We start from the raw sequence: 10,769 nt of genomic DNA, 5'->3' as shown, positions 1-10,769 counted from the left end.
CTCACCTGATGCACTTCCCATTGTTGTGCTAAAGAGTTTTAAGGCGCGAAATGCGTGACACTGAACAACAACTGACCCTGAGCACCTTCACCTGAACCATATAAGTCCGCACATTTCGTCAGAAATTAGTATTAATTACTGCTTTGAGGCTCTTGGCCTTTTTCAGTGGATCCTCTCTCATAAAGTGCGAAAGCAGATCAAATCTTTAGTGCGTGTGCTTTAATTAGTCTCTTTCGAATATTTCATCTAAGTTCAATCAATCGACCTTGGATGGAATTTACTCTTCTTGCGGACTCTAATCCCAAAATTGTCATTTGTATGCGAAGCAGGTACAGGTGAATAGAATTTTTTCTGCCCCGATAGAATGGTAGAAAAGTGTTGGGTATATGAATGGGAATTCCAGAGATGATGTGCTAAGTGATGAAATTGCTAGAATCAACAGACACATTGACGCAAAGACTATGTTCTGCCACAGAGGCATTTCATAAGAAATTCACCAAGCGGTGACACGTGGAGAGGAAGTTGTAGGGCAAAAGTTTTCTTTCTTTCTAGAAATACAGCTCCATAAGTGGCGCGAAATGAATGAAATCGCTCAAGGGGTATATTAGAGACACAACTTGATCTAGAACCTAGCTTTCAGGCTTTTTGTAATATTTTATTTAGTAAAAAATCTTTAATTCTGAAATAAATATTTAAAATTTAATTTCTTAAACTGGCCTTTTTAAAGGATACTTTCTTTTCTTCAGTGCTTGATTGGCATAATCCTTTAGGTTTAGATATTTAAAATGAACAAAAAGAAAACTTCTTAAGAAATAAATTGAAATATAAATGTTTAACTTTGTACAATGTTCTTTAATTTTAATAATAGTTCTGAAAAATTTTCAAATCTTCAATATAAATAAATGAATAAATAAATAAAAATAAAAAATAAAAAAAATGATAAGAATTTCTCATCTTATTTCTATTTTTTATTTTATTTCTATTATTATTTATTATTTTTCTATATTTTATTTCTATTATCTTAATATCTTATTTCTATTTTTTTTAATCTGAATTTATTTCATCTCATTCTTGACATTTCCCACCCCCATGCGTCCACCGCCGTCTTAGCGTTAATTACTACCTCCAGGACAAACGGTGGAAATGTCCTTTTTTTATTTTAATTCTTATTTGCTTGTATAAATTTGTATTGTGTATGTTTAGAGGGACTAGATTTATAATGTTTTTTTCACATCCATTTCATTTGATTTTTGAAATTAATTCTTGGATTCAATTAAAATAGTGTTAAGTACACTATATTAATGGTTAGAAAGATTTTTGTTTATAATAGAATTTTAAAGACAATGAAGTTCTTGTTATTCAAATTTCGGCAAAATGAAATACTTATTATTTTAATTTGCATTAAACCATATTAAATTGAAATTCATTGTGTAACATGAGTTAAAAGTTTACCAAATGACTCATTTTTTTAAATAAATAGGGGAGACTGGGGCAAAAAGTCACAAATCGAAAAATTCAAAATTCAATATCTTCCAAGGTAAAAAAGATAGCGGCTCAAATTTTTTTCTATAGATAGCCTCCATAGACCTTTTTCAATGTCGTAAGTTTCTTAGAATTTGAACAAGGAATTTAGAAAATAAAAAATATCGAAATTTTTAGCCCTATTTTTGAAATAGTTTCCTTGCAAAAGATAACAATTTATTACCTACTTATTTTCCAAAATTGATGCACTGGTGAATATTTTCTAAATAATTTGGATTGTTTGAATACGAATCCGCTATCTATTTTAGAATTTCACAAAGGTTCTTTTCTCCAGAAATCCTTTTATTAAAAATGACCAATTGGGGTAAAAAGTAACAAAAAAGCGAAGCAATTTCTGATGTTTCACGGTGAAAAGAAACATCATTATCATGTCTCGCCGCTTGTTGTTTGCACTGGTCAAACGATTTGCAGTCTTTTGTGTGTTTTTTTCTAAAATAGCTTGAAAAGCGCTTTTCTCGTATTATCACTTTTCTCGCAGAGAAAACGGTGTTTTACAAAGGTTCAGATGAATAAATTTTCTAAGAAAATATATCCTCTAGGTATTTTTTCAAATTTAAGGAAGCCCGTAATGAAGCGAATCAAAATATGATAATACCCAATATCTGGTACTATTTGCCCCAGCATTTTTGAGAATAGTCACAAAATTACCTTTTAGAAACTGGCTCGATAAACATATTTCCTTACAAAATAGAGGAAAATTACTTTCACAAAGTTGTAGAGCGGTAAATTTCCTATAAAACTGCGCTAATTAAAAATTTTTGAAGCGCTCGAGTAGCTTGTAAAAAAATAAAATATCCGTTTTGTGACTTTTTGCCCCAGTCTCCCCTATGCATGTCTTACTCTTCATAATTTAAAATTTAGCGCTGATTTTTTTTTAATTTCTTTTATCATATTTAAATTTTCTTCTTATCATAATTTATGAAAATGTTTAAACTTACTTGGTTTTTAAAACTTTTATTGAAATGCATAAGTAATTAAACCTTGTACTTATTTGGCAATATTACATTTGAAAGCAACTTTTCGTTTCTAACTAGAAAACAGTTTTTTCAAAAATAAGAAGGTCCAGATTTGTTGTGTTTAACAGAGGAAGATATAACTAGAAGGATTTCAAGTTTTCAAGGAAACTGAAAAACTTTGAAATAAATTTTGAAATGTGCGAATTGAAAACCTTTTAAGTTATTTTACATAAAATATTTATTGAGCTTCTGAGAAGCATAATCCGTTCTCCTTTTCTTCAAAACCAGATTTTGGGATAACTCAAAATCAGGTTTAGAATATGTTTTAAATGCTGCCTATGATTTTCCAAGATCAAAGATTAAAATTACTTTAGAGAGTGAATTTCTTAACCTATATAGGCATGTTTGGGTTCGTTGGAGAGGTCTTGGAAATCCTGATAAGTCCGAATCGATTTCAACCAGATGTAATCTGGAAATAAACCAATTTTCAATTCAGTTGTAACTGATAATTACTTTTATGTGATTGCAAAAATTACTTACTGACTTACTTACTGATAATTACTTTTATGTGACTGCAAAGAACTTTGCAGAAAGCTCGATCTTTTGGTTACAATATTTTTTCCCATAAATTTTACCGCTCAACAGCATAATATTAATCTAGACAATTAATACGTAACTACTATTAGGGTGTAATATCAAAGTCACGAGTTTGAGCATTTCAAAAAGCTGCGAAGTTTTCACATATGATTTGGTAATCACTATAAATGGGTTATGGTCAAGTAAATGTAACAGATATAAAGGAGTTTTAGAAACTTTGCAAAATTCTTAAACGCATGATCCCTATAATTTACCAAAATATTGACCCGTTAAAAAAATATTCACTCAAACAATTAAAGCGAGTCCTATTTTTGGGGTATATCGTCAAGTCACATTTTGTAGTATTCCACAAGTTGGAAAGCTTTGTAACTCTTTCATTGAATAGAATGAATCTAATTGAAATTCTTCAAAATATTGTTTTGAAAACTAAAGTCCCAGTGAACCCAATTCATTCATTCATTATCATAGACTGACTGCAAAAGTCGTTCGTCTCATTGCTAAATCTTTTGTATGCTAGTGAATATGCTAAACTGATGTGTAATCGAGGGGAAAGATGCATTCAAAATCGAGAGCAATAAAGAGATGTGCAACTGAGATAGCGCATGAGCGATTTCCCTTTTCCCGCGTGAATTGAACAGGAAAATTTTCCTGGTTTCGAGATAATTGCTCAGTGGATGATAATGGACAATTCTTAGTCATTATGAGAAGTTTCTAGAGTTGGTCAATGGTAAAGATGGTTAAGATAAAAAAGAAAAATTGAATTTCAATGGTTGCAAGATCTACAGTCACCTTTAACACCTTGGACACTTTGTCATGATAATTTCAATGGGAAAGTTTGTCACCATCGAATACAATAAAGTATCTCACTCTCTGGGTGTTTCTCCGGCTGCTCTTGGAGATATCATTATGTCATCGAATGTTGTGTATTCTGTGCGAGAAAATTAAATTCGGTTTTCTTTCTGCAACACCATGAGCTTGCAGATGACTTTGCACAATAGCCATGGGATATTTAGGAATTCACTGGGGCAAATTGCTGGTGGCAGAGATTGTGGCTCCAGCACGTCTCATTGACATGGAGATGAGAATTGAGTCCGGGTTCATCAATTCATATCCACTCTTGGAAATCCGCCTAAATGGAATTAGCATAATCTCGGAATCAACCATAAAATCTACATTTTTACTCCCTCAAATGGATTTATACATCCCACGAAGTTCCTGGGATGCCAAAATGCTAAACCCGTCATGGAAGATTTTGGTATTGATCAGTGACCTATTGAATTTCTAGCAGAATATCCCTCAAGGTTAAGCATTTAATGCTAATCACCATTTCGGCAGATGACTGTAACATTTCCAACAAATATTTGTTTCCCGGGTCTATCAATGGGAAAAGCACTCTTCTTGATGGATTGGTCGCCTAAAGAATTTTCAAATAGACTGAAAATGAGAAAAAATACCAAGGGGTGCTTGTCTGCCATTATTTAAAATAATTAAAAGCACTATGAGAAAACAAATACACACATTTATTGGAACTGATTTTCGTAGAAGTTCTCATTATACGCTTAAATGTGTATATTTTTAAAAACGTACGGTTAAGAATAAGCTTTCAATACACCTATAAAAGCTAACACGTGTTGTAGCATAACGTATTAGTAGTGTTTAAATTAACCCAAGTGTGTGTTAAAGTAACACACACTAATTAAAAAAAGGCATTGTATAAATGAGCAGTAAAAGGTTAAAATGGAACAGTAACAAAAAATTGATTTAGTGATATTATCGGTTAAATTTTGGCAAAGAAAAAATAAAGGGCTTTTCATTTTATCTGCAAAAATTTTAAATATTAAATATATAAATTTAGACAAATTTTTATAAAGATTTAAGTTCTCCACTGACCATAATTACATATTTTACAGTTCATTTTGAAATTTTTACTGCCCATTTTGAATTTTTTACTGCTCTTTTGTTTTTTTGCCATTAAAAAATCTTATAATTTAAGATTAATTTATTATTTTAAATAGAATATAGTGAACTTAGCCACATACAAGCCCGTCTTCAAAATATCACGATGGACTTATAACTTAAATTATATATTGTAAAAATTCTAACACTTTGAATTTAAGCTCCGGTTATTATTAACCGGTTTTAATAATTTTCAGGATTTCTAACTAAAAAGAAGCGAAGCTATCATTAAATTACTCTCGATTTTCATTATTTTTTTAATTTTGAAATTCAAGATTTTATTTTGTTAGTTCAAGCAATAGACCAAAAAGTGTATTTACAAAGCTGTAATTTTTCTGAATTTTACTAATTTCGAAACTTATTACACTGCTATGGGGATCCGTGGTGCAATTAGTAAGAGCCTTCACTGAGAAAAAAAAGAGGGTGCGATTAACATTTTTTCCTAACAAATTTAACACTTTTTAGGTGTAAAAATATATCAACATTTTTTAATGTTAATTTTACACCTTATTAAGGGTAAAATTATCATGAAAAAGGGCACCTTTAACCCCTAATACACCTAAAAAGGGTGACATTTACACCGATTTCGGATCAATAATGCAAGATAAAATAAGCCCAGATAAGCTTATGGTAGCTGAGATTCTTTACAGGTGACCTCGAAATGCGTGCAACTCGGGGTGCTTGCAACTCGGAATGCGTGAAAATTCGATTGTGAGTTGAGTTTTGGGGATAAAGAATCGCGTCGAATAAACGGTTCTCGGCAGTCGAAATGGGTGAAATTGGTTTGACGCGATTCTTTACCCCCAAAATTCATCTCACAATCGAATTTTTACGTATTCCGAGTTGCAAGCACCCCGAGTTGCGCGCATTTCGATGTCACCTGTAATGAATCTCAGCTACCATAAGCTTATCTGGGCTTATCACTGGTCATTTTCTATTTTAAATAGTCTGAGTGGGGAAGACCAACAAAAGAAAAAAAAGTTCATTGAAATCAGTTAATAAACATAAGTGATAGAGTCCGGTCCATATGGGTATAGTAAGGGTCGGGATACAGTGGGCTGGGGTAGAGACGCCCATCCGTCTAGTTTTCGAAATATTCGAAATCGATTAATCGAAAATCGATTTTTCAATTAATCGGACCTTTGATTAAATCGGATAAACAAGGGTTGTAGTGCTCCACGAGAGCTTTCCAAAACACCAATTTTTTTGCATTCCGATAATTAAAACCGGAGATATGACCATTCAAAGATTCAATTTTTGACCCCCTCTAGCTCAGGTCAGGGGGATCGGAGGGGATGAAGTTTGGTATCGATCGAAAGCTCTTAGGCCTAGATATAACATACTAAAATTTGAGATCGATCGATGCCATAGGGGCTGAGTTATCGGAAAAACAAAATTTAGTGGTGTTCCAAAATGGCGGAAGGGGGGGCAGCGGGGGGGGGTGGATTTGACATCATCAACTTCTAGCGGCCCAATGACTTTTAACCCTTGCCGAAAACCGCTTGTCGATATCTCTTTCCGTTCTCTCTCCGACTTAAGCCGAGAAACGGCTTAGTTAGTAAGTGTATCTAATGGCCTCTACACAATAGAGAAATTTATGTCCATATTGAAGCAAATTTCCTACGCTTGTGTAGGTAAAACTCTTCAATATGGATATAAATTTCTCTAGTGTGTAGAGGCCTTAAGGCATAAGGCTTTCTGATGGTTATTTAAATTTTTCAACCATACATTTTGGATTTCTCACTAATCAATTACCTTTTCTTCTTTATAATTTCTTTATTCACTTATCACCATGACGTTTTCTTTTTACCGTTCTATAAAATGCAGAGTTACATTTGCGTTCTCATAGGAAATTAGCAGATTTTTCTGATTATTCTTAAATCCAAAGGCTTTGATCAAATTATATTTACAATTTTGATTCTAAATTTAAATTTAGATTTGGAATAAGAATTGGATGATTACATTTTTCATAAAATTGTAAAAAATTGTTAAAATAAATTTTGTAATTTGAATAATATTTTAATTTGAAAATCGACCTCTAAGTAGATTTAAACATATGTATATATTATTAACGTAGAATTAGTGTTGAAATTCTTTTAATGTCTTACATAATATTCTAAAATTGAAAGGAATAGGGTAAGTGTACCAAATTCCGGCCAGCTTGTAATTTCGGCCACCTTTTTGTTCCTCGAATTTCTATGAACTTTTAGATTTTACTTACTCTAGAGATTATACAATGTAAAAGAATAACAAAAAATGTAGATTCGACAGACGAGATGACGTGAAAAAGATATTGGAAGAATTCCCGAAGGGCAAGGAACTATGAGAATGAAGGTGGCCGAAATAGGGCAGCAAAGCTATGTCTATATTTTTATTCATTTTCAAATGTATTAAGAATGATTTTAGAGTAAATAAAGACGGTAAACACTTTACAAGGTTCCAAGCAACACTCTTTCAGAAGAAAGAATAAAAAAAATCAATTTGTATTTAAAATATTACATTTCAAACTTAAGACTTTGACGCTTGCATGCAACTATGCCGAAATTTGGCACACTTACCCTACTCTTTTTAACGATTTACCGTTTTAGACAATTATCGTTTCACTATTAAGTTTCATATTAAAGGAGCATTAAAACAATTGACTTAAACAGTAGGTATAATTATCTACAATGTAGTTTCTAATTACTCTGAAGATAAGAACCCCTTGGGTTTCAAAAGCAGCATTCTCGTGAATATTTGAATACTCAACAACTTTGATGATATTTGATGTTTGGAATTCCTCATTTAAAACAGTAACTGTCTCCAAGAAGTGTGTCTTCTACCAAATTCAATTTCACTTTCAATGAACAGATATCTAACAAAACAAGATGGAAATCCATCAGCAACTCACACCCAATTATCTTATATCAATTTAGCACCGTCAGACGAACCGAAAACGCGGTGGAAATGAATGAAGATGATACGGTAGAATTGATTTTCGACAGTAAGACGCTCTTTCTGTGTTAAGGTCAGTCTGAAGCAAGAATTCTTCCCAAATATCATAAATTTTAGCGGTGAGAAGACAGCTGCAAGTGGCAAGGTGAATTTTTGGTGCTGAACAGACAAATAGATCTCTCACACTTTTGTGAATCATTCATAAATCATTATGGGATGGGATTGTATATATAGTTATCGCGGGAAAATCATACAGAATTAAGTTACAATTAATTAAATTCCCATAATTCTTCATTTAGCCTTTCTCATTTCCATATTTTTAGTCTTTTACAAGCGAAACACCGGATACTTTTAGATGGATTTTTGCAGGCTAACAAAACGCACAAGAAGTCAATTGAAAATTTAATGAGATAGAACATGGCGTCAATTCTTACCCTTCGGAGACTAATTATTGTGTTTTTTAGCAAATTGAAGAAAGTCTCATCCCCTGCAATGGTGGAGGGTTAGAAAAAAAAGTTTCTTTGTGTATTTGAGAGCTTTTTCTCACCATTTCCCATTGAAATTCCTCTCACCCACGCGGTAATAATGAAATACAAGTGAACGAAACAAAGACAAGGAAAGTCAGAGGAAAAACTGACGCCCAAATGAAAGCCAGAAAAAAAGTTGGGTTCATTGGGATTCGGGTATTTGGTTGACACGTTTCACTTGTGGAAATGAGCTTTTTTTCCACCGAAGAGCATCCCTTGGAGTCACTTTGGAGACTCAGACAAAAAAAATCTCGTTCCATAGACTTCGTCTCAATTAACGAATTTAAATGCAAAACCACAGAATTTTACCCTCGAGGCCCTTTGCCTATGACCCTCGTCTTGGCGTCTTTTTTCTCGCCATTTTCAATGATTTGAGAACAAGGTACTTTCAAATAGGGTCAAAATCATAATTTCCCAAGGATTTTTTCTAGGAGAAAAGGGACTGTGTGCGAGAGCTGAAAGAATTAAAGAGAATTACTTTTTGTTATTGACTCTCCTTCTAATCAAAATCGACAAATAAATTGTGTAATTTGGCAAGAAGATTTCCAGGAAACACAAGAAAAGCATCAATTTAGAAAAGAAGGTCACTGGCGAATTGTAAAAGTTGTTACAAAATCATTAAGTCAGAAGGAAAATTTATGAGTATTCTTATTGCCACATTTAAATGACTTATTAGAATTTAGCAAATGGCAAGGAGTTCTGCTTTTTAAAGGCTATTAAAAAGAATAAAATTAAATAGCATTTCTTATGCATACGCATTTGAAGCAAAATCATTCGCATCCATTGGTCTTTGTGTAATTATGGATATTCAGATGTGGGGGGGTTCAAAGCTCACATGGACAAATAGTTTTTTTTTTTTTAAATAGTTTTCCTGAGAATGATTAGGATCAAACCATCAAACCGCTATACAATTAACAGTGGAAAAACGAGAGGAAAAATTAAGGTCATGCTGGTCATGCTAATGGTCTTTGAATAAATTTATAAGAGGGGGAATTATGAGGGTTCAAAGCCGTTATCTCTAACCGTTTAGCTTAGTGCTTAACTATATGTTTCATATTAAAAAGGGGTGGCAAAAGGATTAGCGCAATTGAATTTCGGATAAGAACTACTTATCAGTTCATAACCGGTTGATTACTGGCACATAACCGCGATTAAAATCGGTTTAGAGTTATCAGAAACTTCAATACCTTTCCAAGAAGCAGAAACATGATACCATTCGGTAGAGAAATACATTCCAAAGTCATATACGAAGGTCAAGGAGATGAACTCCCTCCGGATGCGTCAGGGGGTGCAATCCTTTCAGGACAGGAAAACACAAAATTCTTTGCCAAAGCTTTCGACGCTTCAACGCGTCTTCCTCAGTGGTCAAATCTGTGATTTGTCTCTGAAATTTTGTCCGCACAGTCTGTCTACTACTCCAAATGAGGATTTACAGGGAAAATTGGGAATTCGTCGCGGGTACTCCTTATTGGACATTGATATGAGGCCAACTCAGAGAGTTGAGTATATATATACAATATGAGTTGGCCTCATATCAATGTCCAATAAGGAGTACCCGCGACGAATTCCCAATTTTCCCTGTAAATCCTCATTTGGAGTAGTAGACAGACTGTGCGGACAAAATTTCAGAGACAAATCACAGATTTGACCACTGAGGAAGACGCGTTGAAGCGTCGAAAGCTTTGGCAAAGAATTTTGTGTTTTCCTGTCCTGAAAGGATTGCACCCCCTGACGCATCCGGAGGGAGTTCATCTCCTTGACCTTCGTATATGAATTGCTGTCAGTAATCTACCGAAAATTCCAAAGTCCTTTTGATCTTTAACACTGACCGTTATTCGAAATGATTCAATGGTGTTTTCGTATATGGGCGGAACATTTCGCCTAGGTAATCTCTAATCTAAAATATATTCAAAAAATAGAAAAATCGCCAAAAGCGGTTTTGAGTAACCATTAAAAAAATATGATTTTGGAAGGAATGAGGGTAACAATGAGGTGGAAGAACAATGAGGAGCATGCTAACGGTCCTTCGGTCGATTTATGAAGGGTTCCCTTAAGGTTCAAGTCACTACCTGTAACCGTTTAGCCTGTAGTTCTGGTGATATACAAACAGATAGACAGACAAACAGCGTGACATCATTATTTTGAAATCGTCCGATACTTTGTGATTTATAAAAAATTTGGGTTCTCTAGGACAGGGGCCCATTAAGCCTAATAAAAAGTGAAGCTATTTTTCAGTTTTCCTTGTAAAAATGTTGCT

The 10,769-nt window shown here is 33.4% G+C and overlaps 1 protein-coding gene across 1 annotated transcript in view; it reads left to right on the top strand.

The window, feature by feature from the left end:
* LOC129798952 (pikachurin) overlaps nucleotides 1-10,769 on the top strand; it is a 178,973-nt gene that overhangs the window by 88,371 nt on the left and 79,833 nt on the right. The gene's annotated exons all lie outside the window — the stretch shown is intronic.

The sequence above is a fragment of the Phlebotomus papatasi genome, chromosome 1 (genome assembly GCF_024763615.1).
Source record: "Phlebotomus papatasi isolate M1 chromosome 1, Ppap_2.1, whole genome shotgun sequence".
In the NCBI taxonomy this organism is placed as follows: Eukaryota; Metazoa; Arthropoda; class Insecta; order Diptera; family Psychodidae; genus Phlebotomus; species Phlebotomus papatasi.
The sequence above is the reverse complement of the archived record's forward strand: the minus strand, read 5'-3'. Positions and strand labels throughout refer to the sequence as shown.